Source organism: Rattus norvegicus, chromosome 6 (genome assembly GCF_021556685.1).
Source record: "Rattus norvegicus strain SHRSP/BbbUtx chromosome 6, alternate assembly SHRSP_T2T, whole genome shotgun sequence".
Lineage (NCBI taxonomy): Eukaryota > Metazoa > Chordata > Mammalia > Rodentia > Muridae > Rattus > Rattus norvegicus.
The window spans coordinates 54,402,941-54,429,731 of record NC_141539.1 but is presented as its reverse complement, the minus strand read 5'-3'; the positions used below and the strand labels follow the sequence as shown (position 1 = coordinate 54,429,731).

The 26,791-nt window shown below is 41.7% G+C and overlaps 1 long non-coding RNA gene across 3 annotated transcripts; it reads right to left on the bottom strand.

The window, feature by feature from the left end:
* Nucleotides 1-1,652: 1,652 nt before the first annotated feature.
* Nucleotides 1,653-21,690, bottom strand: LOC108351220 (uncharacterized). Of its 3 annotated transcripts, XR_015622983.1 has the most exons (8): nt 21,654-21,690; nt 12,393-12,491; nt 10,163-10,345; nt 7,261-7,345; nt 6,922-6,981; nt 5,967-6,145; nt 3,515-3,627; nt 1,653-2,509 (listed from the first exon to the last, which is right to left on the bottom strand). It is a non-coding gene; the product is annotated as an uncharacterized LOC108351220 (long non-coding RNA). The 3 variants fall into 3 exon arrangements; XR_015622982.1 differs by lacking the exon at nt 5,967-6,145 and having other exon boundaries at nt 6,950-6,981; XR_015622984.1 differs by lacking the exon at nt 6,922-6,981 and having other exon boundaries at nt 6,107-6,145.
* Nucleotides 21,691-26,791: the final 5,101 nt, after the last annotated feature.

Below are 26,791 nucleotides of genomic sequence, written 5' to 3'. Positions count from 1 at the left end.
CTAAGAGTAACCACTGATAACCACATGACACTGTCAATATTAATCTGTCTTGAAATCTCTACTACCAGTGCCATTAATCCAAAAGTCTTCAGTTTAGCTTCAGGTAGATTATTAAAATAATGGCAGAAAGTAGCCACATTCTTCGCCAAAATATAAGTATGGTCTTTAGGCCACTTACTAATATGCTTCTCCTCTAAAACCTCTTGAACTAAGCCAGGCTAGTATACATTTCTCTCAGTACCAGATACTACAAGTATGGCCCAGTAAGCCCCACTTTTAGTATTCCAACTGCTTTCTTAATCCAAAATTCATATTCTGCCAAAAAGCAGTATGGTTAGGCTTGATGCATCAATACCCTGCTCCTTGGTACCAACTTCTGTGTTAGTGTTCTACTGCTATTCTGTTTTCTCATTCAAATCATCATACCATGTAACTTAAAATTCAGATTCTAAGAAATAGAAGGGGAACATACTCAGTAGGCCATTATGGCACAAAGTTATTTGAATACTAAATTTATTTGTAATGATTTTTTTAACTTTTATCACACTTATTTTTCTTTAAATGTGTGTGCACACAACTCTGTGTTTATGTGTATGTGTGTAGAAGTGCACATGCCAGAGTATACTGTAGTGAGAATTCTGGAATTTTTGTTTCTTTAAAAAAAATACAGAAACGTTATAAAATGTTTTCATTTTAATCCCAGTTGTGGGATATGGGGCTGCTTCAGATTGTCCACAGCAGCTGACCATAATTTGCCTCATGCTCTAGCAAGGGCATGATTTTACCAGCTACAGATCGTTTCTGCAGTTGTGTGACATTTGGAATTCTGGGAACTTTTCAACAGTAAATGCTAGGACCCTGAGAGGCAGGGTTGTCATTGGGGAGTTCTTGGTTGGGTGCTATTTGATAGTAGTCATGATCAAAGAAGAAACAAGAATTAGAAGTTAAATACCATGACAGTGAAGATCAAACTTCCTCAAAGAACTCAACACCTCTAATCAACAGGAAGTAGTTAAAGATAATATGGCCCCCTTTCCAACTGTCTTAGGGTTTTTATTACTGAGAACAGACACCATGACCAAGGCAACTCTGATAAGGATACATTTCATTGGGTCTAGCTTACAGGTTCAGAGGCTTAGTCCATTATCAAAGCAGGAGCATGTCATCATCTAGTTAGGAATGACTCAGGAGAAGCTGAGAATTTTACATCTTCATCTGAAGGCTGCTGGGAGAAGACTAACTTTCGTACTAGGTAGAGCTTCAAAGCCCACCCTGACAGTGCACCCTTCCTCCAACAAGGCCATACCTCCAAATAGTGCCACTCCCTGGGCCAAGCATGTTCAAATCACAACACTGATCTACCTCTGACTTTATTCAAGGAGCTCTTTCTTTTTTTCCCCCCTATCCATTTTTCTCTCATCTAGTATTAGGGGGTTGAAAAGTTGGAAGAAAAGGAGAGGAGAAGGGTGGAAGAAAGAACCCACAGAGTAGTTGGGACCAACTACAGTATACTTTTGGAAGCTAAAGGACAACTTGTAAGATTTGGGTCTCTGCTTCTGCCACGTGTGTCCCAAGATCAAACTCAGGTCGTCAGGCTTCACAGAAAATACCTGTTGCCTTTTTAAATTATGTAAATATAAAATTATGCATAATTATATACAACAATGTTTTATACATCTATGCACTGTTCAATGTTTAAATCAATTTAAACATCTAGATCATTTCTTTATGATAGTTCAAAAATGGTATTTCTGACAATGCTTTTTGTGGTCAGATTCTCATAACTTCTTAGTTCTTGACTGAGAAGATTTTTATTTTAACTGAACTGTGAAGGAAGGAAGCCGAATTGAAAGGGAAAATGTCCTCTCATTTCTACATAACCAGCTTCTGCTGCCTGTGCTTTTCTCAAACATAGACCCTGCAAAACAAACACTAGAAAACACCCATATGGGATATTTACCTGAAGAAAACAGATTTGCCCATGGATAGCTGGTTGAACACAAATTATGACTTCTAAAATACAGTAAAGGGATTGTTTGAAGGCCTAGAACAAAGTTAAAGTGACCATGAGAAGACCAGCACCAACTGGTCTTGAAGTTATAAGCAAGTAATGTTGATGAAAATTGGAAGACTCTTCTTCAGAAAGCCAAGAACCAGGTCAACTAAAATGCAGGCACTGACGGTGCAGGCATTGACGGTGCAGGCACTGACGGTGCAGGCATTGACGGTGCAGGCACTGACCGTGCAGGCACTGACGGTGCAGGCAGGCATTGATGGTGCAGGTACTGACGGTGCAGGCACTGACCGTGCAGGCACTGACCGTGCAGGCACTGATGGTGCAGGCACTGGTGGTGCAGGCACTGATGGTGCAGGCATTGAAGATGCAACCCCTGGGAAACATAACAGCTCGGCTGAAAACTATTTAGGAAGCACTCTTATCCCGGGACGCCCCTCTCCTCCTCCAGACTGCCGGGTTTCTCCCTTCCCAGGCCCAGCAGAAGACGGATGTCTGTTTTAAGAAAAAGAAGGAATTAAATGATACATATATTCTAAATTCAGGATTTCCTTCTCAACCAGAATGGTGGTAGTCAGTCCTCCATCTCCAAACTCAAAACCAAATAAGTGTTTTGTAGTGGGAATTTAGTAGACCCAAGAGGAAATACCTAGAGATAGTCACATACAAGTTGATACTGAGGGCAGGGAATTGCCTCAGGCAGCTCACTCACCCTACTGGAAATCTCATTGTGAACAAGCATTCATTCAGAACTTCCTGGCAGCTCTTGAGCCTCTCATTTTAAATATGAGTAGTAAAGAATTCAATCCTGAAGAGATTGGAGCAAAGCTGACACAGTTTTTGATTTTTTTTTAATTTTGTTTTTCTAATGTGCTGAAAATAGTGTATAGGAAGAAAAAGGTCCCAGGGTTTTTATAGGCTGTTAGCATTCCTTCTAGGCTCCACCCCACCGTTACCTGGCAACAGCCAGGCATGCCTGACTCACTATAAAGGGGGCTGTTTGCCCCTCCTCGGTCTCTTACTCTCTCACTCTCTTACTTTCTGCTCCTTTTCCCTTTCTCACTCTCTCCCCTTCCCCTTCTCCCCCTCTCTCCACGTGTTCCTGACACACCTCTTCTCTCTCTCTCTCTCTCTCTCTCTCTCTCTCTCTCTCTCTCTCTCCCTCCTCCCCTCCCTCCCTCCTTCCCTCCTTCCCTCTTTCCTTCCTTCCTTCCTTTCTTCCTTCTTTCCCAACTCCACTTCCCGTGCCCTGGCGAGGAAGGTAGGGATGCCTCAGCATGGACCCACAGAGGCACCCCTTCCACCTCACCAGACCTTGCCTCTATCAAACACATCCTTGACTTTTTTTTAAATAAAACACAACATAAGCTGTGGATTTTTATTTCAGTTCAGTCATAAGTTCAATTTTTCAAACATTTATCAGGAGGTAAAATTGAGAACTTGGGGGGTGGAGTGGAAGACCCAGTAGATCCTCAGCATAAATGCCTAAAAGTAGAATACCTTGGTCCACTTGTGCTCTATCAGAAGACAACAGAGACTGCATCGTATTTAAAACTTTTCATTCTCCACCATTCTGGCATCTATGAGATCTAGGATGGAGGTTGGTAGGGTTTCTGTGGAGGCAAATAACAAGCAACAAATGTCACCCGAGAGAGTTATTGGGGGTGGGGTATACAAAGGTTGCCTCTGAGCTCAGATAGAGGAGAAAGAAAGAAACTGGGAGACAGAAAGAGGGACAAACAGACAGAAAAATTGGAAGAGGGAAGAAAGAATGGGAAAGACAGCTATGATGGCAGGGGCCTTCTAAAGGGTATACTTGTGACATTTGGAGGCTGACTTGGCAGCTGGCACTGAGCCCCTAGAGGTAGGGGAGGGGCACCTGGTTCCTCAGGTGCCAGCAGCTTTGGTGTCTGCTGAGAGCTGCTTTCTGCTTCTAAGACAGCACCTTGATTCTGGATCCTCTAGAAAGAGACATACTGTGTCCTCACATGGCAGAAGGCAGAAAGGCAAGAAAATATGGATTCCCTCCTCCTTTAAACACTTGAATAATGTTAATCTAATCCCTTCATGATGGGGAAGAGCTCCCATTAACTAAATACTACTTAAAGAGTGTAGTTAATAATACTACCTACCACATTAGTCATTAAGCTCAACAACTAAATTTTGAAGAAGACACATTCAGACTATTGCATAGATCCACACTAGTGAACTGGATTCAATGAGATGGGTCTACAAATGTCCAGGAAACTAGTAAAGTTTAAGAGATGTAAGTTCAGATTTTTTTTCAGAGGAAGCTTTGAAATTCAAAGACAATAAAGTAATGCTTTCAAAATTGTGAAGAAAAACTTCATATTCTATAGTCAAACTACCAGTCAAGTATGAATGAAGAGTAAGGAAAACATTTAGATCTACAAGTTCACACAACTTTTACCTCCCATTACCCCAACTCAAGACAAAAACTGAATGTTCCTCATTACTGCAGACTCTAAGCTATAAATATATATGTAAACATAGAAAGTATAGGTAAAGTCTAAAAATTCTGAAAAGATCAAGAGAAGGTGAAACTGGGTGATGGGGAAGGATGAGGGGTAGACAGAGGGCATATGGGACACGAAAGAAGAGTGAAGGAAGGTGGCTACAAGGAGGACAGGAATAGCAGGGGGTTGGAGAGAGATGGGAAGAAGGAGAGCCACAAAAGTACTTTGTTCAAACTTGTTAGATCAGTGTCTAACTGATTTAGAACAACGCTTCCGTGCCTGTGAACTTTTACTTCCCATACAGCCTTTCTCAAGGAAACTAGTGGATGGAGGATGCACTTCCTCTAAAAGATGAGTAAACCAAGAGAGCGGGACACTGAAACTAGGAAAGAGGAAATCCACCCAGCTGAGGAGGAAAGGTTCTTATAGGAGTTTGGTAAAGGGAAGTCATTGTTGGAAGCAGTCTAGGCAACTCTTCCAGAAGCTGTTGATCAAACACCTGCTGAGAACATGTAGGACGAAGACAAAAGCAGCCAGGAAGAGTCGAGGTGGATCAGCAGACCGTAACAGCGATCTCCATAAGCCTCCATTCTGAGTAGAAGATAGAATTTCAATAATGTATCAGTGATCTAGCCCAAATTATGATCCTCTATGGAGAGGGCAGACATGAGTGCTCAGAGGTTTGGTAATGATGGAGGAAGGACAAGAAAAATAGCCATTCCCTCATCTCACAAGTGAGACAAAATTAAATTATTTAGAGATACAGACAAACACATCTAAGCATCAGCTGATGTGGAAATCGGTGGCTTTGGGAAGAGGGACTGAGAAAAGGAGCTAAGGGCCGTGATGTAGCCCATTCACTCACTGTTATAGAGATCATTGGTTCCCCACGTTATAATTTTACAAAGCAATACGTCTGAATTATGTGCCTTATTCTTTCCTTGCAACACTGCACGAATTAATGAGATATTTATATTAGCTCTTTAGAAGAAACAAAACATTATTTACACTTCCACCTATACTGATTTTCACCCGGTATTAGCATCTCTGTTTGTTCCTAATGCAGTTACATCAACATTACATTATGTGAGACTTTATCTTTTAGAACCCTAAGGTTTGATTAAGATGTATACCAATACAAATCCCTCATTCGCATTGAACACCTTTCCTCTGCCTAAAACCTGCTTAATAATTCATTCTGGCTTTTCCTTCAATTTTTTATGTTACAGCTTAAAAAGATGGACCTGTTCTAGTGAGTCGTTCACAAGACCCAAGTATAAGATAACTTGGCAGATTAAATAGGAAAGAAGACAGCAGCCGGGTAGAGAACAATGACCAAAGCCACCTACATTAAAATAAGAATTTTTTTCTCAGTTCAAACTGTACATTAAGCACCTACTGTACGCTGAGCATTGAGATAGTAACAGTTGACATTTCTGGAATGCCCACCATGCGTTAGGTTCTAATTGCTTTACCTGCTACTCTCACTTAATTATTGCAGCAACGTTATGAAGTAGGAAGTAATCCTTGTCTGCAGGCAAGGAGCGTGCGCCATAGCGAGGTGATGCTTCCTGCCTTCTTAAGGAGGTGCTCGAGCAGGAAATCAAAACCAGACCGTATACTCTGAATCCCTGTTCTGCATCACCTCTTGTTGCTCCGTGAGATACCATGGAAGAAAAATAAAGAAGAGAAGGGAATTACTTAGTTGTATGGAACACTTTACTGTGGTCCAGAGAGTTTGTCATTATGTTTAATTGTCAAAATTATATAACAAATAGCTATTACTTCATTATCATTGTGAGAGAAGAGAGAGTCAAAGGTTAAAGGTATAATCTTTAACCCTCAAGAAACATCATTTTTTATTTTAAAAAAAGTGTGTGTGTGTGTGTGTGTGTGTGTGTGTGTGTGTGTGTGTGTGTGTGTGTTATCTGCAAAGGCCAGAAAGGTTGTTGGAGCTGTAGTTACCGGTAGCAATGAGCACCTATTGTAGGTGTTAAGAACCAAATTCAGGTTCTCTGGAAGAGTAGTAAGTGATTTCAATCACTGGACCATTTCTCTAGCCCAAGAAACATATGTGTATTGGATATTTATACAAAGAATCAGTGTTGTAAAGTCTGCAGCAGACGTAAAACACAGTAAGATCTCCAAGGAATAGTGCTAGTACAAAAGACGTATTGCGAAGGGATTTATTGGGTGAGATGGTTTGTGCTCTTAGGCCTAATGCATAGAATTTAGATAAACAGCACTTTTCCCTTTTTTGTTAAGAGTTTTGTTGTTTTACAAGATAGAGGTTTTAGAGCTGACAGAAAGCATTTCTGGATTCACCTCTCTTTATAGGAATTTCAAAGGAGGAACAAGTGTTTATGTATAGAAAACCATTATGAATGTTTGTGTCAAATGCCCTTTTCAGGAAATTATTTTTCTAGTCACCTCTGTCAGACCAGACCAAAGAAGTAACTCCATTCGTATCTAGCAAGTTTCCAGGGTTACCTATCGGAAGAAAGGTGAGCGGTTACTTCCAGAGCATGGTCAACTTATGCCACCAAGAAATTTTTCATCCTTCCCCAAGAAATGTTATACATCTTTGAGGAGAGAGGATCTTCCTGGTCTAGGAGCCTTATGATCCCTTCCTCCTTTCAGGGGGGAGCATAACTCTTGTGTCTCCTGTAGGCAATCACAATTTCTCAAATTTTAAAACAAGATGGCCAGCCCTCCCCAGAGGGTAGTTCCACCACACCCCTTCCTCTAGTTCTCACATCCTTTCCTCACCTCCTCCTCCTCCTCCTCCTCCTCCTCCTCCTCCTCTCCCTCCTCCTCCTCCTCCTTCTTCTTTTCTTCTTCAGGGTTCCTAGAGCTTGGGAAAAGGTGATATTGACACATGATTATCTCTGATAATCAGGCTGCTATGCCAAGCAACATTACAGCCCACAGCAACAAACATGTCTCTCAACAATTTGACTAATTGTGAGTCACCACAGTAACTACCCCCACTGCAAAAAAAAAAAATCCTTTCATTAATGTTGACAGGAACAAGTAATTTATGAGTATCAACACAAATGTTTAGAAGGCAGTCTGGCAGGCATGTCACATCCATTTAACAAAATAGTATCAGCCTCCCTAATGGAGCCTCGGATTTCCCCAGTCACAGGATTTTGCTTTTTTGCTTTTGGCTACTGTACCAGATGTGTGTTCTCACCTGCAGAGCAGGCCTTAACCCAGTTGGAAAATAGTTGATTGTCCCCACAAGCATTGTACAAGTGGGTACATCTTATCTGGTTAACACACAAGTTATAGCCAGTAAAGATCGTTAGCAATAATTCTTTGGCAACCTTCATAGAGTCTGTAATACAAATTCTAGCAAGCAAAAGGGGAGCGTGTAGATCCATCCCAGCCTGATTTTTTATTCCTGTTTTACAAAGTGTGTAGTCTTCCTCTACAATAAGGTTTTGCCAACAGCAGTGGCCATGACTCATATCGTAGCAAGGGGCCTCTTTGGGTGTGGCCTCCTTAACGAATAACTCAGAGGGAGGTAAATCCCAGTGGCATGAATGTTTTGGGGCCTCCTTGACTCATAATTCCTCATAGAGATATACATCATCCCGGCACTGACAATCTCATTTCGTGAATGTGCCTTTTTTCCCCGCCCATGCAAGATACCATCTGAATTTGAATTTCTAACATAGTTTTACATTCGCAAGCATAGGCTGTTTTTTTGTTTTGTTTTTCTGTCGACTGGTCAGATATCATATGTGCCTTGCAAACCATAATTCCCCCCAAGAGGTTCACAGCTGCCTGCACCAGGCGTAGACTGGTTTGCCGGCCTCACTCCCTTAGGTGTGCTTGTACATATCTTGAACGTTTTTTCTAAATCTGTAAAACTGAGTTAGCATTATGTAATGAAATCTTTATACAGAAGGCTTGCAGGATCTCTGAAAGCCTACCACCATTTGTTCCAAGAAAATGCTCAAATGGTCTTGGGATTCAGCAGCTCAAGGAATGCTGCAGGGTAGGGAGTCCAAGGAGGAGATCTTGTTGCTTGAGGCCTTTGCTCCCTCAAAAGAGCAATGTCGGGTTGAGCAGCAAAGCTATTTTCCTCAGCTCATTCTGAACCACAGTCATTCTCTATTGAGGCTTTCTGTCTCCTTATCCAGGGACAAAGCCACAGGGCTCCCATCTCCATGGCAATCAGTGAAGCTAGATTGTACTGCTTGGCTGGACTCAGGCCAAAAGAGAGCAAACATGCCGCAGCCTGCTGTGACTCCTGTGAAGCTAGTTGATTGAGTTCGACAAGCCATGTGCCTGCGCTGTCTCTGCCCTGGCCATACTTGGCTGCTGAAAGCACCAGTGTGCTTCCTTGAGGGAGAAATATATACAGTGTACTCTGGAGGGATAATTGCCCACCCGTGGAACAAACACAGTCTTTTTAACTGTGCCGTCTGTCAATCATGCCTTCTGTGAATTGCTCTTCATTCTTGAAAGCAGCAGTTCTCAATCTGTGGGTTGGAACTAGTTTGGGGTTTGAACAACCCTTTCACAGGGGTTGCCTCAGACCATTAGAAAATGCAGATCTTTACATTATGACTCAGAACAATAGCAAAATTACAGTTATAAAGTAGCAATGAATTCATCTTTGGTTGAGGGTCACCATGTGAAGAGCTCTGTTAGGGGATTGCAGCATTAGGAAGGTTGAAAGCCACTGCTCTAAAGGATTACAGAGGCTCACGCTCACTGAACTTGGCTGCTTGTAATTTTTTTCCCAAAGAACTCCAGCTCAGCAAAAACTTTAACACATTTGCCTTAGAGTGACTTGACTGGGCCCCCATTTTTGTATGGGGTTTTTTGTTTGTTTGTATCTTCTTATCTTCTGTTGATTGTTTTTAGCACTTTGAAACAATTCCATCAAGTTTTACTTGTTGGACCTAACCCTAACCCTAACCTACCCTAACCTAAAGTTTATATCATTTCTTTCCAAGAGTATAGGTGAAAGGTGACTTACAGGAGCATACGCCACTTTAGGGCTGTTAGGGACTCTTCCGTTTCCCCCAACACTGTTATTAGTTTATATATGTTCTGGGGAGCCTTATGGGTAATCATGGCTTCTATGGTTTGAAGGCAGCAAACCCATATCATTTCTGATGGACAGAGTTCTACCACAGGGCAAGAGCAAAATAGTGTAAGTGAAAGAGGTTGTTCTGTTAAGAAGGAGGCCAGGGCTTGGGAGAGGGTTCAGTAAGGTAAGCTCATTTACTCTGCTGGGTAAAAAACCAAATTTAAAGCCCCTGGCACCCATATAAAAAACAGGATGAGAGGGTGCATGCATCTGTCCCCAAGAACTCTAGGGGGTGAGAGGAAACAATGGAAGGATCTCTGGAGCTTGCTGGCCATCCACTCAGCTCTAGGCTCAATGGGAGACCATGTTTCAAAGGAGGAAGTCAGCAATAGCTCAGGTGCCCTGCTCTGGTTTCCACAGGCAGGATCTGCACACACACACACACACACACACACACACACACACACACACACACACACACACACACACAATACGTATAACACCCAGACACAGACGCAACATAAAATAAAGACCTTTTAAAATCAAACAAACAAAAGTTTTCTTCTAAAAACAAGATGCTGGTCTATGCCTTTTCCTTTAATGTTCAGAATTTAGAGATACCTGTGAGGAAAGAGGCTTGCACAGTTGAGACCTTGTCAGCAGCTTTAAATCAGTGACATATCTCAGTTCAAAGCAAAGGGTGTCTGCTGGTCAGCACATAGAATGAAGCCAAGGGCAGTGTTCAGCAGATATGGGTTCCATCCATTTGGAAGTAGTTTTCACTCTGTGACATCTTCATGATATCTGCAATGAAAATAAATTATAATCCCTCTGGGTGGAAGAAACTAAATTAGGAAGAAAAGTGATTAGAAACAGAAGGCAGCCTGGAGCTTATGCTGCCAGATTTGTTCAACATGTGACTCAGAAGCTGTGGGTAAGTTTTCCTGGCTGTTCTCCCAATTAACAACCTTTAGCTTACTTAAAAGCCAAATCAGTGACTCAAAAGAGTGTGCTAGGAGGAAAATTTTGACAGATAAAATTAGCTATTCCTGGCAATATCAAATAACATATATACATACACTCATGTACCTTTTTCTGGAAGGAAGCTCAAAATACACCAGGACCTAACTTACGTAGTCCCACGGGGCTCTAGAACACCATTTTAATAGCTAACATTTATCAAGCACTTACTGTGTGCCAGGCATTGCATCTAATTCTCACACCAGCACCATAGCATTATCCTCCCTTATTCTTATTTTAAAGATGGTAAAATTAAGACCAAAGGAAGCTAAATAACTTCTCCAAGGTCATAGATGTAGGAATAATAGTCAGGACAGAAACTCACTCAGTCTGAATCTGAAAGTCTTTTTTTTCCTGTTTGAATGTTTTTATTTATTTATCACAATCACACACACACACACACACACACACACACACACACACACACACGTAATGTAGGTTGATCATATTCCTCCCCATTATCATCTTATCCCCTCCCTCCCCACTGAATTCCTTCTCTTCCAACAAGTCACCCTCTTACTTTCCTCTCCCTCCCCATCCCTTCCCCTCCCTCTCCCTCCCTCCCATTATTCTTCTCCCCTCATCTCTATCTCTTCATGTTTGTGTGTGTGTGTGTGTGTGTGTGTGTGTGTGTGTGTCTGAGTGCACTTGAGCAAGGGCAATTTACCAGTGGCTACAGCAGTGAGGAATATGACTTCTCCTTGCCCAATAGCCATTAACTGTCTATTGCTACTCAGAGAGCTACTTATGAGGCCCATCCCCATTTACTGTAGAAAGTTAATGAACCTAGTCTTACACGGCTGTTGGGTGAATAAACACGGTTGCTATGAGTTAATGGGTTCAGCAGCCATGTTATATCCAAAGGACAGCCTTGCACAGCACTTCTTTACATCTTTTGGCTCTTATATCCTTTCCGCCCTCCTTTCAGAATATTCACTGACTCTCTGTGTTTTGATGAATTATGAATGTCTGCATGAACTGTCACCCGCTGTGAACAGAAACTTTTCTGACCAAGGCTAACAGCAACATTAATCTACAGATTAAAATGTAAGTATTTAGACAGCACTTTGACACCATTATCATTTTTTTTAAAAAAATCTCAATATGTAGATCAGCCTTGCTTCAAACTCAGAGATCCACCTGCCTCTGTCTCCAGAGTGCTAGGATTAAAGGTGTTTGCCACCACTCCTGGCTACCATGTCCATTTTAACAAAACAATGGTAGTAGGTTCTCCTTAGGGCACATGACCTCCTCAGTCATGGGATTTTGGAAAGATATACAGCATCAGGCATGAATAGGCACCACATCTAATAAGAAAGTGTTTGGTTGGTTGTGCCAATAACAAAGGTGCCACTATTACGCCACCAGGCTATGTTGACTGGAAGGTCAGTACTGTAGCTTGCAGGACTCATTACTAGGTAGGATTGTTGATGACTATCTTGGTTAGTTACTTTATGATTGCTGTGATAAAACATCATGATCAAGGAAAATTATAAAAAGAAAGAATTTAGTTTCGTAGCTGACAGTTTCAGAGGGTTGGAGTCCATGTCTATCATGGTGGGGAGCATGGCAGTAGACGGGCAAGCATGGCACTGAAGCAGTCAATGAGAGCTTACATCTAATCCACAGTGTGAAGCTAAGAGAGGTAGATAACTGGGCCTGGCATGTACTTTGGAAACCACATATCTGACCTCCAGTGACATACCTCCTCCAAGACCACAACTCCTAATCCTTACCAAATAGTTCTACCAACTGGGGATCAAGTGTTTAAATATATGAGCCAATGGGAACCATTGTCATCCACCGCCACAATGAGCTTCCTGCATAATACCTTTTGTCACTGGGAAAGATAGCCAACAGACAGGAAGTTTCGAGGTCAGCTCCAGTTCAGTTTCTCTATATTTTGCAGCCAAAATAGGTGTATCTAAGACTGAGAGACAACCAAAAGTAATATCAATCCTTTGTATTATCTTGGGAACCTCTAAACTCCCTGTCCAACAACTCATAAGAAGGTATCATACCTAGCACTGGGATTTTTGTTTAATAACCTGCAGCTTCAGGGAACATCAGCATCCCCCTATGCAAGATGCTTCCCTTAAAATTCATATATATGAATATATTTAATTTGTCTTACAATAGGTTTTCAGATGACTTTTTCTTACATCCTAGTTTTTGCTAACTCTTCCCCCTTCTTTCCCATTTTCTTGCTCCCATCTTCACTTAGACCCTTTCACTCCAGTATTCTCTAACTCTATTTTCATATCACATATGTTCCAATTCCCACTTCCTCTTAAGGACTCTGCCTCCACATAGGAGAGGTAACCTGTGGTACCTGGGCCACCTCACTCAGTTACTATTTTCTGGCTTTATTTACTTTCTTCCAAATTGTGTAATTTCATTTGTCTTTACACCAAAGTAAAATTCCACTGTGTCTGTGAACCACATTGTCATTAACCATCATGCATTGGACATTCCATTTCCTAGCTACTGTGAACAGAGGGCAATGAATGTGAATTTTAAGTATCTTCATAAGAGGTTAGTGTGTTGGCTACTTTTTGTCAACTTGACACACCTGGAGTCATTTCGGAACCTCAGTTGAGAAAGTACTTACACTGGATTGGGTTGTGGACATGCCTATAGGGCATTTTCTCACTTAATGATTGATTTGGGAGGGCAGCTCACTGTGGGCAGTGCCACCCTTGGGCAGGCAGTCTTCAGTTGTATAAGAAATCAAGATGAGCAAGCCATTGGGGAACAAGTCAGTAAGCAGCTTTCCTCCATAGCCTCTGCTTCAGTTCCTACCTCCAGATTCCTGCCCTGACTTCCTTCCATAATGGACTATAATCCATTTGATCATGGAGTTTTATCATAGTGATAGAAACCCTGCCTAATGCAGAAGTTGGTAGTAGGTTCATGTGGTATTGCTCTGACTGATCTGATCATGGTTTGGGGGAGGACTTTGGAATTTAGCAATGGCCCAGGAAGGCCATTGATTGTTCAGAGTTCAATGCATTGTTGTGGGAGCTTAGGAAATAATGTTGAAGACAGTGTTAAATGTGAAGCTTCATGGGGTATTAGAGTAATTTTATGGGGGTTCTGCTCTACTTTGTCCGTTTAGCCACCAAGTAAACAACACAGACATCAGATTTTATTAACAAACTGCTGGCACTATCCTGGGCAGGTTAGAAGCTATTGTAACCTGAGTAGTCTATCAATAACCAGGTAAGTACACCATTACTTGACAACTGAGTCTTCTCTATACCATGTGTGTCCTCAGGGAAAGCTCTTGCCCACACACTCATGGTCCCTCCTCCTTCTCTCCTTTGCCTTCCCCTTTGGACCCCCACCTCAATACAAAGGCTTGACTTCCTCTCTCCCTTGCTCAGTCACAGGCTCTAGCTTTTAATTCACCAATCAGAAATTATTGGGGAGCATTCTCTATAGCACATTGGTCAATATAATGCCCATATCCAGACTGTAACCTGATCATTGGGCACAGACTTGACATCTGAATACCCAGCACACTAAACCAACCTCATCAAGGGAGAAGTTTAGGAATCCCATAAAGACTCTATCAGGACCATTTTTTTGTTTGTTTGTTTGTTTAATTAGTTAAGACTCTGTGGTTTTGTTCAGCTGTGACTAAGAAGAGAACCATTTAAAGTCAAATCTTAGCTTTGTTGGGATAATCAGTCCTGATTAACTGGAGCTGAAGAATTAGCTATGATTAAGAAATGACCAAAATCATTGAGGCCAAATAGTCTAGGAAATGGTTCCTTTGGGTCAGCACATAGAAGTTATAGTTCCCAAGGCAGTATGTAACAGTCAAACTGGTTAATATATAAGAGTTACCCTTATGACCCTGGTTTTGAAGTCATGAAGGGATCATGGAAAGCAGCTTGAGTCTCAGCAGTATAAGAAGCCAGGAGAGGCCACTGGTGAAGATGTAGCCCTAATTGCCGTAAAAGCAGCAGGATTGAAGGAGTCATGGATAGAAGCTAAGGTTTGGCACCATGTAGCAGGATTGAAGCCCCTGAAGAAAGTTCAGGAGCAGCTGCTGCTGAAAGCACAGCCTAGCTGAGGTAAATATCCCAGCTTATCTGAGATTCCAATATCTCTCCAGTATCATTATGAGTCATCTCTCCAGTACCCTGAGTCGTATATCAAAGCAGGCTGAGCAAGCCATGGGGAGCAAGCCAGAAGCAAATTTCCTCCATGGCCTCTGATTCAGTTTTGCCTCCAGGCACCTGCCTTGAGTTTCTGCCCTAACTTCCTTCAGTGACGGACTGTTACCTGGAATTGGGGGATGAAATGGACGTCTTCCTCACTGTCCTGTTAGGGTTACTACTGCTGTGATGAAACATCATGCAAAGCAACTCAGGGAGGAAAAAGTTTTATTTGGCCTACACTTCCCTATCACTGTTCATCATGGAAGGAAGTCAGGACAGGAACTCAAGCAAGGCAGGAACCTGGAGGCAGGAGCTTACCCAGAGGCCATGAAGGGGTGCTCCTTACTGGCTTCCTCCCCATGGCTTGCTCAGCCTGCTTTTTTTTTCCTTTGGGAGAGTCTTTTCTTCATAATTTTTTATTGATTCATTGTGAATTTCATATCATACACCAAATCCCACTCATTTCCCAATCCTTCCATATTCACCCTCCACCCTTGTAACCTGCCCCGCAAAGTAAATAAAAGGTTAAAATTAAGAAATACAAAACAAACAAGCAAATGAAACTCTTGCCTTGATATCTGTGGTGTGTCATAAACAGCTTTACTTTTGCCCAAAGAGCTTTACTTGCAAATGTTCATTGAAATGAGTCGTTGGTCTGTTTCAAGGGCCTCTGGCTTCTGCTACACTACCAATCCTGGACCCTCACTGGGACTCCTCCTGGATATCCTGCTGTTGCCCTGAGTCATGGAGATCCTGTGGTTTTGGTGCTGCAGGATCAACCCCTTCGTGCACTCTAGCAGCTCACAGATGGGACAGATGTTGGGGTGGGGCAGCTCACAGCCCTGGATCTGGGCCTAGGTGGCAGCTGAGTGGGTCAGCCCGCCAGTTCTCCTGTACACGCATCACTGGACCAACCCAGAGATGCCACCACCCAGAGCAGACTGGGTCCTCCCCCATCATTCACTAAATAAGAAAATACCCTCCAGTTTTGCCTACAGCAGTTTTGTGGCATTTTCTCTACTGGAGTTTCCTCCTTTCAGATGACTCTAGCCTGTGTCCAGTTGATATAAACTTAGCATACTCTCCAAGTTGTTTTGCCTATGGTCTTTATCATAGCCATAGAAACACAAACTAAGATAGATGGAAAGTCTTTTGAGTAATGGTATAGCTAAGTCAAATAGCAGTTCTATTTTTACTTTTTTTTTTTTAACTCTGCAACACATCAATAAAGTCTTTATCTTCAAGAATTTTATAGCTTAATGCTGGATACAGAAAAGAAGCTTTGGGCATACTCCCAAAAGATACCCCAGCATATAACAAAGACACATGCTCCACTATGCTCATAGCAGTCTTATTTATAATAGCCAGAAGCTGGAAAGAACCCAGACGCCCTTCAACAGAGGAATGGATACAGAAAATGTGGTACATCTACACAATGGAATATTACTCAGCTATCAAAAACAATGACTTTATGAAATTCATAGGCAAATGGAGGAAACTGGAAAATATCATCCTGAGTGAGGTAACCCAATCACAGAAAAACACACATGGTATGTACTCATTGATAAGTGGCTATTAGCCCAAATGCTCCAATTACTCTAGATGCACAGAACACATGAAACTCAAGAAGGATGACCAAAATGCGAATGCTTCACTCCTTCTTTAAAAGGGGAACAAGAATACCCTTGGCAGGGAATAGGGAGGCAAAGTTTAGAACAGAGGCAGAAGGAACAACCATTCAGAGCCTGCCCCACATGTGACCCATACATATACAGCCACCAAACTAGATAAGATGGATGAAGCAAAGAAGTGCAGGCTGACAGGAACTGAATGTAGATCTCTCCCGAGAGACACAGCCAGAATACAGCAAATACATAGGCGAATGCCATCATTAAACCACTGAACTGAGAATGGGAACCCCGTTGAAGGAATCTTAGGACTGAAAGAGCTTGAAGGGGCTTGAGACCCCATATGAACAACAATGCCAATTAACCAGACCTTCCAGGGACTAAGCCACTACCCAAAGACTATACATGGACTGACCCTGGGCTCCAACCTCATAGGTAGCAATGAATAGCCTAGTAAGAGCCCCAATGGAGGGGCTGGGGATTTAGCTCAGTGGTAGAGCGCTTACCTAGGAAGCGCAAGGCCCTGGGTTCGGTCCCCAGCTCCGAAAAAAAAAGAACCAAAAAAAAAAAAAAGAGCCCCAATGGAAGGGGAAGCCCTTGGTCCTGCCAAGACTGAACCCCCAGTGAACATGATTGTTGGGGGGAGGGCGGTAATGGGGGAAGGATGGGGAGGAGAACACCCATCGAGAAGAGGAGGGGTAGGGTTAAGGGGATGTTGGCCCGGAAACCTGGAAAGAGAATAACAATCGAAATGTAAATAAGAAATACCCAATTTAATAAAGATGGAAAAAAAAAAAAAGAAAAGAATCTTTCAGTGTGGCAAATGCTGAGTACATCAACAGGAGGGATGTCTACCTTGCTTGACTGTTAGGCAGGCCTCTATCAGAGAAGAGTTGAAGCAAGATAGGAAGTGGTTAAGAATAGTCAGAAGGCAGGTCACCAGTTCCACAGACAAAAGAAGTTTAGTTTCACAAGTCCATAGAAAGAGAGTGTCAGTGAAAATGGAGAACCACTTAAAAAGGTTTAAAAATTAAGGATAGACACGCTCATGTTTCTTTTGGTTTGTTATTGGTTTTTTTTCTTGGTTTGTTTGTTTGTTTGTTTGTTTGTTTGTTTGTTTTTGAGACAAGTTCTTACTCTCAAACTTCAGCAGTCCTCCTGTCTCAAACTTCTAAGTAGTGGTCATGTGTATTCTGAAAGTTTCAGGGGCTCCTTCAAAGCAGAATTGGTTAGCAGAACCTTAGTGTGGTTCTGGCCTGAACACAGGATGTGTCAGTAGAAATGAACAGCAGAGGGATGGGAGACCTACTCAGCAGTAAGCTAGGCACTGGGGACGGGGCAGCAGGTCAGTGGTAGAGCACTTACGTAGATGTATTCCTCTATGACCCTGAGTTCGTCCCCAGTGCCATGAGGAGGGTAGACTTGGCTTTCTTTCTTCTCTCTTTCATGGCAGAGTCTGAAATGATTAGCCCATGATGACTTTGAATTTCCAATTTCCTGCCTCTACCTTCCCATTCCACATTTGATTTAGGTAAGAAAGTAGGAATCAGATGACTAGACAGATATGATGTCATCCACTAAGTTGGCAAATACAGGAAAAGGGTCAGGGTTTAAGGTTGCAATTATGGGCCAGTAAGATGTCTCAGTAGCTAAGTAGGTGCTTGTTGCTAAGCCTATCTGTCAGAGACTGATCCCTGGGAACTACGTGATTGAGGGAATGAACCAATTCCCAAAGGTTGTCCTCTGACCTCTGTACCTGAACATATATACATAAATAAATGCAATTAAATGTTTTTAAAAGAACGTTATTGTAAGAAAATAAAAAATTCCATCTTGTCATGTTGAAGTACTGGCACCTGCAGGAGCACCATTCGTTATAAAAGAATGTCTCGTGAGAGTTATTTTAAATCACCTTCTCCTAACAGCCTTAAAAGTTAGATTAACAAATCTTTGACATATTCACACCTTTATAAAGGGTTTGTTTTATCTTAAATTATGTGTATGTATCTCTGTGTAGGTTTGTGCGTGTGAGTGCAGGTGTCTGTTGAAGCTAATACATCAGTTCCCCATGGAGCTAGAGTTATACGTGGTCATGAGCCACCCGATGTTTGTGTTGGGCATTGAACTTGGGTCCTCTGAAAAAAGCAGTATGTGCTCTTAACTACTGAGCCATCATTCCAGCCCTGATGTGTGCACCTTTCCAATAGAGCCTCACCACCACCACCACCACCACCACCACCATCATCATCATCACCACCATCATCTATTTTATTGTATCCAGCAATCTACAACTATCAATTTATTATGGAAGTATGCCATTTCAAGCATCACGGTCACTCTTTTTCGACTATGGAATAACATATAGAGATATGTTATATGTGCAGATAAACAGTATAGAATATGTATATAAAGATGTCTCTGGCACACACACCTCTTGGATTAATCAGTTGAGAGGGTTTAAAGCAACAACACTCTACTAACACTGAGCACATCTAGCAATCAGCTCTTTGTGACGAAAGGCTGACTCTTCGACCAGTACTAGAAATATACAAGATAGGTCTGGAATATCATATGATGCCAGAAAGGAAGGAAGTACCCCTCAGACACATAAAGAAACAAAATACTCCCTGCTCTGTTGGGGTACACAGAGGAGCTGACTGAAGAAGCTCCTAATGAGCAAAGCCGGAACAACCAGAGTTTGGTTTTGTTTTTTAATTGTACTAAGTCATCATTTAAAACATAAAACAAGCTTCCAGTTTCCGCCTGCACCTGGAGCTGACCCAGTCCCACAGCTTTCTGTACCCAAGTCCTGTGGGGGAGAGAGCTGGACTCTCAGAAGTGCTGACAATCCTGAGAGCTCAGGAGAGACCACCACTTCTACTCACATTCCTGGCCCAAAAGGAACCTGCCTAGAACCCTCTGGACACAGGATCCTTCTGGTCTTTGCCTGTGCCCAGAGCTGAAAGCCAGTTGCCTGGAGCACTTAAAAGCAGAGGTAAGACCACCACTTCTGCTCTGAGGGACCCACCTAGAGCCCTAAGGACACAGGAACCCAGGGGCAGTCTGGGACAGGACCCTTCCAGCTTCTACCTGAGTCCAGAGCTGGCCCAGTCCCACAGCTCTCTGTACCTAGATCCCCCTGGGAGAAATCTGGTCTCCAGGAGTGCTGACACACAGGCTTACAGGAGAGTCAAACCATTGCCAGAGACAGCAAGACCAGCTAAAACAAGAGACAACCAGATTCTGCAGGAACCTAAGCAACAGAAACCAAAACTACTTGACATCATCAGAGCCCAGCACTCTCACCAAAGCAAATACTGGATATCCCAACACACCAGAAAATCAAAATTTGAATTTAAAATCACATCTCATGATGATGATATAGGACTTTAAAAAGGACATAAATAACTCCTTAAAGAAATACAGGACAATACAGGTAAGCAAGTAGAAGCCCTTAAAGAGGAAATACAAAAATGCCTTAAAGAATTACAGGAAAACACAACCAAACAGATGAAGGAATTGAACAAAACCATCCAGGATCTAAAACTAGAAATAGAAACAATAAAGAAATCACAAAGGGAGACAACCCTGGAGATAGAAAACCTAGGAAAAAGATCAGGAGTCAAAGATGCAAGCATCACCAACAGAATACAAGAGATAGAAGAGAGAATCTCAGGGGCAGAAGATACCATAGAAAACATTGACACAACAGTCAAAGAAAATGGAAAAGGCAAAAAAACTCCTAACCCAAAACATCCAGGAAATCCAGAACACAATGAGAAGCTCAAACGTAAGAATAATAGAGAAGAGAGTGAAGACTCCCAACTTAAAGGACCAGTAAATATCTTCAACAAAATTATAGAAGAAAACTTCCCTACCCTAAAGAAAGAGAAGCCCATGAACATTCAAGAAGCCTACAGAACTCCAAATAGATTGGACCAGAAAAGAATTTCCTCTCATCACATAATAATCAAAACACCAAATGCACAAAACAAAGAAAGAATATTAAAAGCAATAAGGGGAAAAGGTCAAGTAACATATAAAGGCATACCTATCAGACTTCTCACCAGAGGCTATGAAAGCCAGAAGATCCTGGGCAGATGTCATACAAACCCTAAAAGAACACAAATGCCAGCCCAGGCTACTCTATCCAGCAAAACTCTCAATTAACACAGATGGAAAAACCAAGATATTCCATGACAAAACCAAATTTACACAATATATTTCTACAAATCCAGCCCTACAAAGGATAATAGATGGAAAACTTCAACACAAGGAGGGAAACTACACCCCAGAAAAAGCGAGAAAATAATCTCCTAGCAAAGAAGCAAATGAAGAGAGACACACAAACATAATTCCACCTCTAACAACAAAAATAACAGGAAGCAACAATCATTATTCCTTAATATCGCTCAACATCAATGAATTCAATTCTCCAATAAAAAGATATAGACTAACAGACTGGATACGTAAAGAGGACCCAGCATTTTGCTGCATACAGGAAACACACATCAGTGACAAAGGCAGATACTACCTCAGAGTAAAAGGCTGGGAAAACAATTTTCCAAGCAAATGGTTCCAAGAAACAAGCTGGAGTAGCCATTCTAATATCAAATAAAATCTTTCAATCAAAAGTTATCAAAAAAAGTAAGGAAGGACACTTAATATTCATCAAAGGAAAAATCCACCAAGATGAACTCTCAATCCTGAATATCTATGCTCCAAATGCAAGGACACCTACATTCATAAAAGAAACCTGACTAAAGCTCAGAGCACACATTGCACTTCACACAATAATAGTAGGAGATTTCAACACCCCACTCTCATCAGTGGACAGATCATGGAAACAGAAACTAAACAGAGACAGAGAAACTAACAGAAGTTATTAACCAAATGGATTTAACAGATATTTATAGAACACTTCATCCTAAAACAAAAGGATATACGTTTTTCTCAGCATCTCATGGAACCTTCTCCAAAATTGACCATATAATTGGTCACAAAACAGGCTTCAACAGATACAAGCAAATAGAAATAACCCCATGCATCCTATCAGATCACCACGGGCTAAGACTGGTCTTCAACAACAATAATGACAGAAAGCCCACATATACATGGAAGTTGAACAATGCTCTACTCAATGACAACTTGACCAAGGAGGAAATAAAGAAAGAAATTAAAGACTCTTTAGAATTTAATGAAAATGAAGGCATAAATGAAAGGAGGGAGCCTCACTGTGTAGCCTTGGTTCGTCTCTGGAACTAAGTATGTAGTCCAGGCTGACCTCAAACTTACAGAGCTCAGCCCGTCTCTGCCTCTGCCTCCTGAGTGCAATTTTCTTGGTTGCTGTATGAATCTAACTCTGCTCCTAAATTAACAAAGTATATCTTTAAACATCTCATGTCCACCCAGAGCTAGCTTCATGTGAATATTTCCAGAGATGTGCTTCGTGTCTGGATAATCACATTCACTCCCCTTATCTCCTCCCACCAGTCCCTTCTCAGCTCCTGCCCAGAAGGCTGACCCACAGACAATGTCAATAAGCATTGGAGAAGGGCAGTGCAGGGAGGGGGGACTCCAACAGGAGGTAAAGGGGGAGGATGTTTTTAGTGTTCCCTGGACTCCTTCCCTACTGAATGAGAATCTATTAATAGCCATGATTCTCAACCAAATGTGAGGCCTCTGTTGGGCAGTCTTCTGTAATAACACCCGAGTCCTGATGACAGCTCCCTCCCTCCTCTTGCCGTCTCAGATTGACACCACAGACCACAGATGTCAGCATCTTCTCTGACAGGTAACAGCTCACAGCTCCCCTCAGCCACTCCTGAAGGGTGTTGCCGTGATTTTCCTTGACCCTGTCTACACTTTTGTAAGCAAACCATTGCTTAACTCCCATTTGAATATGCCATCTTTTTTGAACTCTGGTTTACATAACACACAAGTATAAATTCCCTCTATTTATATAAACATTAGTATTCTGTTCACATTCCTGGCTGGGGTTTTTTTTTTTTCTCACCTTCTTTCTGTCTATAGATACTGGTTACTATGTGAGTGTATTACTATATTTCTGTGTATAATATCCTTGTAACTTTTTATTAAAAAGCAAATAGAAAGATGAAGTAGGTGAGGGACCACTAATTCTCAGATGAAGTGATGAGACAGTACAGAAACTTCTCTGAGATAGTGCTGAGGTGAACTGATACTGTGATACCCTGGGTAATTTCACAGTAATAGAGAGGGTTATAGAGTTTCAGGCTCCAACTCAGCCAAACTATGGGCAAATTATTAATTAGCATTTCTGCACATGTTTCCTCAAATGTAAACTGAGGATAACAATACCTACCTCAATGCAATATTGATGTTTGATATCATCTTAATTTCCAAGTTAACTTTCAAGTCATACTATGCAGGACAATGGGGCACATGACTTGCCTGACTTAACCTGTAGAGGTTTAATTTGTATAAAGTGCTATGCTAACCCCAAATTAAATCTATTAATTATGTACGAGGTAATTAGGAATAATTGAAATTTAAAAGTTGTTTTTATTTAATATATATGTGTATTTTCCCTGCATGTATGTTTGTGTCTCACATATAATTCCTTTCAAAGATACACCTCCAATGGTGTTCTGAAGACAAACCAGTAGGCCCCACCCCTTCAGGCATCTCCTAATAGCATTACCCAAAGTCCAAACCTAAATGAGGCTTTGGGAGGCATTCAACATCCAAACCTAAATGCTGGACTACTCAAGGACTCAGTGGGTGCTTACCTGTCTACTCTCTCTCTCTCTCTCTCTCTCTCTCTCTCTCTCTCTCTCTCTCTCTCTCTCTTTAAATGTCTTGTTCCCATGGCTACATACATCCAAAGGATAGCCAGTTGCCACCTCCAGGTCTGATATATGTGTATTTCCCTCACAATGTCTCTCAGCTTGTTTCTTTCCTATCTCGGGGTTTTAGCCTTTCTGCTTCTTTTTCTAGGACTGTTTCTTTGTTCTTCCAATCTCTCTCCAAAAATCACCAACTCAGCAAAAAGAAAGGCTCTCTCTCTCTCTCTCTCTCTCTCTCTCTCTCTCTCTCTCTCACACACACACACACACACACACACACACACACACACACACACACACCTTCAACAAAAAAGCCATTCTGAAAGCCATTCTTCTGCTTATTTCTCCTATTCAACATCCATATTCAAGAAATGTATTTTTAAAAACATACGAGGATGTTACCTTATGGGTATTTTTTATTTGTTTTGTTTTTGCCTTTTGAGACAGACTTTCTCTGGGTGGCCCTGGCTGTTCTGAAACTAACTTTGTAGACCAGGTTGGCCTTGAATTCAGAAATCTGCCTTGCTCTGCCTCCTGAATGCTAGGACTAAAGTTGTGTACCACCATGACCAGCTCTGAGGGTTTTTTGGGGGGTGGGGTGGGGGTTGTTTTGCTTTTTGGTTATGGTTTTTGTTTTTTAATAACTGACAGTCACTGCCCTATTAGAATATAAGTCCTATGAGGCCATCAACTTTGTCAGACTTGCTCATGGCTATATATCCAACACAGACAGAAAAACATACACACAAGGGACTCACTAAGTGGATGGGTGAATGGATGGAATAAGTTAATGAGACAAATACTTAACTATTCAATCAGCACAGAGCAGTATTAGAGCAACGTTCCCCTGTCTCCTTCCATATCATGTTATAGCATTTATGGGATGAGGTTGGCAGCGACAATTATGAAAGCTAAATACAATTTTTAAAAAAAAATTTGGAAGGGTTCTCAAGTTGTTTGTTGCTCAGAAAAACTATGTCATTGTTTCCTGATAGAAAGAGATAAATATAAATTAACTCAAACACTTATCAAATTTGGATTCATATTAGGGAATCCAAATATATGATTTGAGAAGTATAGTGAATTATATTGTTATTGACATTAAAAAATATTTTAAATTGATGGACTTAACTCTAAAATTTATAAATTTTATACTTTTAAAGATATATCTATATTCATGCTTAATAGTTAATATATTTATATTTTACAATGTAAATAATGTAACTGATATTTATTTGTATTTATGAATTATTTTTTATTAAACAGACACTTTTTAAAAATTTACAGTTTTTTAAAGTTCTGTCTTTGTCTATCTCTGTGTCGTGTGTGTGTGTGTGTCTGTGTGTGTGTGTGTGTGTGTGTGTGTGTGTGTATTTATCTGTGTGTAGACCAGAGGGCATCTTTTAGTGTTGTCAAGTGCTATTATTTCATTTTTGAGTCAAGGTCTCTCACTGGCCTGGAACCCCCAAAGTGGGCTAGGTTGGCTGTAGTGAGCCCAGCGGACCCTCTTTACACTTTAGGGGTTCTTTACAAATGGGCTGTCTAACCCATGCCCCTATTTCTACTATCATAAGGAACGTCCTTAAGGGACATCACTTGTATGCAGCAGAAGAAAAAAGTAATAAACAGGAAACTGAAAACAAGCATAGAAATGTATGGCTACAAAGCCATACAAAGTGATCAGAAAAGTCCAAAGTTTAAGGTCTCTTCTTGTATAAAAATGGCAGAATTTGGCATCTATTGGGGAAAATAACAAGAATTAAAAAGCAAACCTTCAGAATTCGAGTTGCACTTCCTGGTCGTTGTTTCTCCGTGGCATCTCTTGCTCACCAGTGCCAGTGTGAAAGGTGAGCATTGCTTCCAGTGCACCTGTGAGTCACCATAGTTTCCAAATGTGCTCTCTCAGGAGAAATGATTCAATGGAAGTCTACCTTAAAATAATACGTAAGCTATCTATGGTACACTCCAAACATGTTCAACCGTGGACAGCGGTAAGAGTCGGAATCCAGACTTCCTTTAAATGCAGCACTCTTGGCCAGGCAATGGTGGCAGACACCTTAACTCCTAGTACTCGGGAGGCCGAGGCGGGAGGATCTCTGAGTTCGAGGCCAGCCCACCCGGTTTATAGAACAAGTTCCAAGACAGCTGGGGATACACACACACACACACACACACACACACACACATACACACACCACAACAACAAAACAAAACCCCGTTAGGGTGGGGGAGGTTTACAGATAATCAGAACTCTTGCAATATTAGCAATTCCATTTTTAAAAATTCTTCTCATTAAATAAAGATTTAAATTTCAAGCATAAAATACAAACACTGTAGTGTATCACTTTAGAAAAAAATGCAGCCAGATTGATTGCTCTTAACAGGGGACTAGAATCACTTTTTTTTTTTTTTTTGTTCTTTTTTTTCGGAGCTGGGGACCGAACCCAGGGTCTTGCGCTTCCTAGGTAAGCGCTCTACCACTGAGCTAAATCCCCAGCCCCAGAATCACTTTTTAAAAAGAGATTTATTTACTCTTTTTGTGTGGGAGTGTTTTGCCTGCATGTCTGTCTGCCTGCATGTCTGTCTGCATCACATTCGCACCTTACCCACAGAGTCAGAAGACGGTGTTGGGTCTGCCAGCAATGGAGTTATGAATGGTTGCAAGCCACCACATACAAGCTCCTAACCACTGAGCCATCACTTCGGCAACCTTCGCATTACCTTTTTAATATCAGTCACTTAAAAGCATAGATAAAATTATGAGTTTATAAGAATATCATTGGTCATTAATTATAGAATGCCATTAATCACAAAGCAATTGTTTTTTAATCCTAACTCCAGCTCTTCCTCTTTGTGTCTCCTCATCGTCTCTCGTGGATGCTTGGCTTCTGCTGTCATGCCTACGCTGCCCAGGGAGACTCCTGCCAGGCTGTGTGCTGAGCTTGGAAGGCTGGAGGACACTCAATCTCATAAGCACAAGAGCCAAGAGCCCCATGAGGGGAGAGCCATGGGAGAGTGAGGTAGGAACCCCTGACTTTCTGTAGGCCTCTGGTGGGGTCACATCCAAGCCATTGCGTGATGATAATGCGTATACTGGGTGAGAATACCAACTGCGTAGCTCTCCATCTGGATGCTATTGCTGCTCCCTCCAAGTGCAAAAGTCCAAGTGGGCACTCGTGGGCACACAGCTTGCAGACCTCAGGCTGTGTGCAACCATGAGCCTAATTCTTGGTGTGATCGGGGAGTACAAGTGAATTCTTAATAAACTCTTGATTGGAGGGTATACAGATCTGACAGTGGGATGACCTCACACACCGTAAGTCTAAGTGATATGGTTTGTTGTTGCTGCTGTTTGGTTATTAGGGTTGCTTGCTTGTTTTGGAGACTGGATTCAGGATCTCACTATATAGCCCCAGTTGGCCTGGAACTCTCTATGTAGACCAGGCTGGTCTTGAAATTCTGACTCTGTTCCCACCTCCGCCTTTGGGATGACAGCAGTGCTCCATCTCACCTGGCCCTTAAACCAGCAACGGCTGTGAAGTATCACACACAGGAGCAAGATTGCCCTCTGATGCCTATTTGGAAGTGACACATTCACTTCCTTGG